The sequence below is a fragment of the Hippopotamus amphibius genome, chromosome 7 (assembly GCF_030028045.1).
Source record: "Hippopotamus amphibius kiboko isolate mHipAmp2 chromosome 7, mHipAmp2.hap2, whole genome shotgun sequence".
NCBI classification, from domain to species: domain Eukaryota; kingdom Metazoa; phylum Chordata; class Mammalia; order Artiodactyla; family Hippopotamidae; genus Hippopotamus; species Hippopotamus amphibius.
The window spans coordinates 24,843,598-24,849,827 of NC_080192.1; the positions used below are offsets into that span (position 1 = coordinate 24,843,598).

The 6,230-nt window shown below is 48.7% G+C and overlaps 1 protein-coding gene across 1 annotated transcript in view; it reads right to left on the bottom strand.

Annotated features, from left to right (window-relative positions):
- ELK3 (ETS transcription factor ELK3) overlaps positions 1-5,125 on the bottom strand; it is a 62,865-nt gene extending 57,740 nt beyond the window's left edge. Inside the window, exon 1 of the mRNA XM_057740472.1 lies at positions 4,736-5,125. The gene's annotated coding sequence lies outside the window, so the exon portion shown is untranslated. The remainder of the gene's footprint in view (positions 1-4,735) is intronic.
- Positions 5,126-6,230: the final 1,105 nt, after the last annotated feature.

Sequence of the window (6,230 nt, forward strand, 5' to 3'; positions counted from 1 at the left end):
ACACAGGGAACCATACTCAATATTTTGTAATAACCTATAAGGGAAAAGAATCTGAAAAAGTACATGTATGTATGTATAACTGAATCACTGTGCTGTATACCCGAAATCGGCATGATATTGTAAATCAACTATACATCAATAAAAAAACGAAAACAGTGCACGCACATGCGCGCACACACTGATAATTCAATTTACTGGGGCTGCACTATAAGTGGCAAAACTGGAGTTTTCATGTTGTCACTGCCATGGTTTCAACCAAAAAGCTGGATGACCTCAATTCAAACTCGCCATGGGCAATAGTACTCTTGAACTGAAAATCCACTTAAAATATCAATTTCAAAGTTTGGAAACTTTACTGATATAAAATGAAACAGTAATATATAAGAGTCACCAAGTGTGCAAAAGGCACCTTCCTCCCTCCTTTATAGTTAGAGAAGTTCAAGGTGTATTTTTGGTCTAACCTAGTTTCTCTGTTTTCATCATTGAACATTCTATTTTGATGTGTAGCACCCTGGACTTCCTGTTACTACATCTTGATATTCTACTGCAAATCATGACTCATCCTTAAATCATAGAGAAACTCATCAAAATCCCAAACTTCACAGCACATATGAATTCAGTCTTTCAAGAGGACAGCATTCTTAGAACATTACTTGGAGCCACAGAGACAAAAACACTGAACAAGTTCATGTAGAAATTAGGTCAATCCACTGTTGAGTCAACACATTTATTAGATCAATAAATACGAGCTTTATGTGTGGTAATTTTGGTCTTAGTACTAGTTATTAAACTGTGTTACATGATACGTTAACTGAAAATAAGTTACAAAACAGCAAGCATAGTGTGACTCCAATTAAAAATTTTATGCATGTGCACGTGTGGCTGTGTGTATATGTATTTTAAAAGACTGGAAAAATATATACCAAAACGTTAATGAGGGATTATGGGAGATGTTTTTTTTCTTTGTGGTTTTCTGCATCTTCCTAAGATAAATCACATTAATATTTTTTATAACAAAAAATCCCTACCCTTTAGAACATATTGCTATACTAATGTGATCTCAAATATGTCACCAATCTACAAATGCAAAGGGGAATTATGGCTAAATAATAAAACAAAAAAATGTTGCCTTAAAACATACAGAAAAATCTGCCAGGAGTGGAATTCTTCATTCAAATGACCAGAACCGCTCATCTGCCCTTAGGAGCAGAAGCCAGCTGCCTACAGCCAGGTCACAGCCAGAATGGACAGAGAACCCATTTCTTTTAAAGTTTAATGAGGAACCCTAGGTCTAGCAAACATGAAGATGGCTGAATCATTCCCTGGGACTGGAAAGGAGTAAAGCCATTAATTAGTAAGCAGTAATTCACCATCAGCGAAAAAAGACTCTACTCCAGGAAGTCACATCCTTAGTTAACTTTTTTTTTTTTTAAGTGTTTTAGGTTTGTTTTGTTTTAGGTAATGTTTTGCAACCATATTGGTTTTTTGAATCCGACAGATATAAAATCGGGTAGCACAGGACACAAAGAATCCAAAACGTGACATCTAAGAAAGGAATATTTTAATTTATACGTACTGGTTGGAGGCCCTTTAAAGCCAATTTCCCGAAAAGATTCAAGTTCTAAAGTTATTAGAAATATAAATTTCAATATATGATCTCAGAGTTAGAGTTATATATATTCTCAGGTTTGAATTAGTAAATTTTTTTAAATAAGAGAAGGGGTTTAATAAATGTTTAGCAAACTTCAAAATTCAAATGCGGCTGAAAAATCACTGCTCTCCTCCATCTGGGCTATTGCTATTCTGGTCTAAAAAGCATTAGTACCAAGTGAGTGAGGTTCAGAGATGGTCTAACTCAGCTCACAAAGGTATACCATCACATTGTTATTACTGACATGTCATTCCACGCGTATTACTAACCAAAAAGAGAAAAAATTCATGCATACTGGGTTATTCATGTGGCAGAGAAGCGCCAACGATGACTTTTAAATATCCTATTTGTGGAATGAATGCATATAAAAGTTCATCATCATTATTAATGTAAACAAGCATTTTTCACTCTGGGTACTCTTGACATGGTGGGCTAGAAAATTCTTTGCGGGGGGTGGGGGGGTTGTCCTGGGTATTGTAGACGTTTAGCAGCATCCCTGACCTCTACTCACTAGATGCCAGTAGCTCCCCCTCTGATTGTGACAACCAAAATGTCTCCAGATACTGCCAAAAGTCCCTTGGGAACCCAACTAACTCCCAGTTGAGAACAGCTGACTTAAATGAACATTATGCATTCCAAATAATAACTTATTAGAATGAAGAACTCTACCCCCTTTTTATTTCGAAGGAAATGTAGTCTTGAAAGGAGAATACTTAACAACCTTCATCCTTAAGGAATGCTTATGCAGAGTGCTGTTGGCTTTGGAAAGCTTTTTTCTTATCTATTTATTATAAGTTGTTATCCTACTCAAACAGTTTTCAATGCAACAATTTATTGAGCATCTACTCTGTGCCAGGTGTGGTGTTAGGGACATCCTGTACTTCATGTCCACTGACTCACACCCTGGTCGGGCTGCTTGGGTTGTTTTTAGGACATGCTTTGCCACCAGAAAAGAAACACTGACACCTTAAAAGACCTTCAAGAGAGCAGCATGTCCTTGTCAATAAAGAAGCCCTACAGTTCCAATCAGGTTCCTTAAAACTCTTTACCCTTTTTAGTAACTCTACACATTTCCAACATTTAAAGGTTTTTTTTTTAAAAAAAAAAGGGGGGCCAGAAGGCCCTGCTATATTTGGCATAGAATGACCATCAGGGTTTTTTGCAGGCAGGATCATTACTGGAAACTCTAAAAACACTTAGGGACAGTCTTCTTAACTGTCTGACCCACCGCTCTCCTAACACAATTTGTAATTTTATAATTCCCATAAATTGAAACTCATAACTGACCTTTCCCAAATAAATGTGTGTCACAGAGAGACAGAAAAAAAGGGAGAGAGATCAGAGGGTATTTTGTTTGGCCATAAGACTCAAATCAATTTGAGCTCATTAATAGATGTCTGAAACATGCTCGGTTTCTCATCACCTCCGCCTCCCCCCGACCCCCGCCCCCACCTTCCCCGACAACTGAAGCACAGACTCGAGAGGATGGGTGTGTTTGAGCTGCTTGGGCAATAGAAACTTCACAGATACACACACACACACACATCTAGGAGAGAAAAACCTGTAAGTTCGAAATCCAAAATGGCCAAAGTGACTTCAAAGTTTTCAAGATGCTGCCCTGAAAAGGTTCGTTGGGCGGCTGCCCCTCTAAATAAATAAAGCCGTGACTTGTCTCCCTCTCCAGCGCAGGGCTCCCCCGGCTGACAGTGGCTGCACAAAACCCCTCCTGTGCCGAGCAGCGGAAACTCCTAATGAGATTAGTTGGTGTGTGTGCAGACATTACTTAGCAATGACTAAAGGGGCTCTCTCTTCCTGCAGCAGCCAGTGGAAAATTCAGGGAACTTTTTCCCCCTGCAGCAGCAGAATCCCTTTAACCCTCTCCCCAACCAACTCCAAAAACAACTCAGCCTCCCCCAGCGTCCCCCACCTCCCGGCTGGGGTGCTGGGGGTAGTTAAAGACCCGCTAGGGGCTTCCAAAAGCGGGAGGGTGGGAGGGGGCCGGCGGGGAAGGGGCGGGTGACCCCTCGAACACTACAAAGGAAACTGTAAAAGGCACAAATACATAAACCTGAGAAGGAGCAAACCACAGTTTCTTTGTGAGCTCCTCTAGTGAGTCATTTTCAAGATGCTGTCTGCTGCCAGTTTCAAAGCGGAAGCGCATGGCAATTAGTCTTGCCGTTTCCAGACAAGCCAGAAACTCTCCCGACACTCGTTTTTTTTTTTTTTTCTTCTAAAAAGCCCCTTTTGCAGTTTCTGAAATAACATTTCTTTCTCCCACCCCCACCCGCCGCCTAACTGCAGCTTGTCCTCAGGATAATTCGGTTCAGAAAACCTAACAAAACCGAGACCTCTGATTTTTCTTTTTTAACCCTCCAAAATGGTAATTCCTCCGCAAAAAGTTACGGTAGCATTACAGGCCAACATTCACTTGCAAGCTGAAGAGCCCCATCCCAAAGTGCTGGGGGCTCCAAGACCATCTCCTGCCCAGTCCTCCTCTGAAACCATGTCCAATAATGACTCCACCGGCTTTTAAAGGTCCGGCTGGGCGTGCGCCTGGGGCGGCGACCCGGGCGGGGGTCACCTGCCGAATGAGAGGGCACGCGGCCCCCAGCCCCGCGGCTTGCCTCCTACGCCCTCCGCTGCCCTCTCTACCCCTGTTCTCTCCCTGACTCCGAGCATCGGTGCCCACTGCCACCCCGAGGAGAGCCCGAGCCCCGGCTAGAAGGTCAGCGGTGGTCCAGCCTCCAGGCACACAGCCCGCTCCACCGTTCCTCCCAGGGACCCGAAGTCTCACCGTCCCCCCCGGTGCCCCGCGCGCCCCCTCCTCCCGGCTCACAGCGCAGCCCAGGGCGGGGTGTGCCAGCGCCGGGTGGCCGCAGCCCCCGGGCCGGCGCGCAGACCCGGCGCAGGAGCATCCCCGCGGCGCCCACTCCCCGCGGCCGCCCCCAGCCCCGGGCCTGCAGCCTCCGACGCGGTGCCCACCCGCCCCACCCCCACCAAGCCACAGAGAAGAAAGAAAGAAAAAACCAACCCCCACGAAACTTTGCAACTGTCCGAGCAACAGGCACGAACCCTACTACCTACCCAGATGTGGGGGAGCTTTCAAGATCCTTCTTCGGGGGATTTTCTAGGAGGAACCGGGCGAAAGCCCCCGACTTTCCATGCTGACAGGCGTCTGCAGACGGTCTGTTGCTCTTGTAATGAGATCCTGATTTTTCCCCCTTTTTTTTTTCTTTCTCTCGCTCCTCTTTTTTTTTTTTTTTTTTTCCTCTGGTGTGTGTGAGAGCAGGAAGTTGGAGCAGTCAGGCCGAGCCGGCTCACTTCCTTTACTGCATTATTCCCCAGGCGGTGTGCAGTCTGTGTAAACAGGCTTTTCCGCCCCGCGCCGCGCGCCCCGGCCGCGGCTGTGCGCCGGGGCTGGCCGCCGAGGCCCGCGCATACCCCGCCGCCCAGGGCCCCGCACAGCGCCCGCGCCCCCGCCCGCCGCGCTCCCCGCTTCCTGCTTGGCCACCCCCGGGGAGGAGCCTCCGGACCCTGGGCGACTCCGAGTGGCCGCGGCCCCTCCCCACGGGGGGGCAGGCAGCTCGGCCAGAAACCCGGAGAAGCTGCCCCCTGCGCGCTGAGGGGCCGACCTCGGGTCGCGGCGGGGGATCCCTCGTCTACCCCCCCCCCCCGGGGGTCCCTGTGCCGGGGGACCGCGCTGGGCCCCGCAGTGGGGTCTTGCCCTGCCCGGTTGGCCTGGGCGGGGAGGCCCCGAAGTGGGGAGGCCGCTGGACTTGCTGTTTTGTGTCAGCTGGGATGGAAGGGTGGTGGGGCCAGGGGGCATCGGGAGTGGGGTCCGGGTGCTCCGGGACAAGGGCTGCTTTGATCGTGGGTGGGGGCCTGAGTGCTTAGGATGAGAAGACGTTGCATGTGCAGGAAAGGAGGCACGGGTTTTGTCTGGGGATGGACATAGTTCCTGTCTGGGATTAAAAAGAAAAAAAGCCAGCGCTCAGAGTAGGGGGCCCACTTTGGGGAAAAGGATGAGAGGCCATAAACTGGAAGCCTGGATCCTCCAGGAAGAGCCCTTTCTGGCCGCTCGCTATGGGCTACCACAGTCCCAGCCTTTCCTGCCTGCTAAGAGACTCCGGAGGGAAATGAGCAGAGGCCACGGGGCCCAGGGACTGAGGCTCCTTCTGTGGTCTCAAAACTGGACTCCACACCACACCATGTCTCAAGGACCGCCCACCCCGATAGGGCTCGGGACAGGCTCTGGCAGGACAGCTTGTCCACTGCCCTGAGGCTTAGAGGAGGGAGGAGGGTGCTAGTGGAAGTGTCCCTCACCCCAGCCCAGTGCTCCAGCCCCAACTGCTCACCTCCCAGACCCCTCCATGTCCATGCCTCCGCTCCTTAGCAGCGCAGACCAGTGGCTCCCAAACCTGAGCGTGCACCAGCATCACGTTGGGGGCTTGTTAAAACACGGGTTTTAACCTCACCGCCAGAGTTCCTGATTCAATAGGTCTGGGGTGGTTCTCAGCCCTGGCTAAGGTTAGAATCACCTGGGCAGTGTTTCGAAAACTACTGATCTCTATACACAACC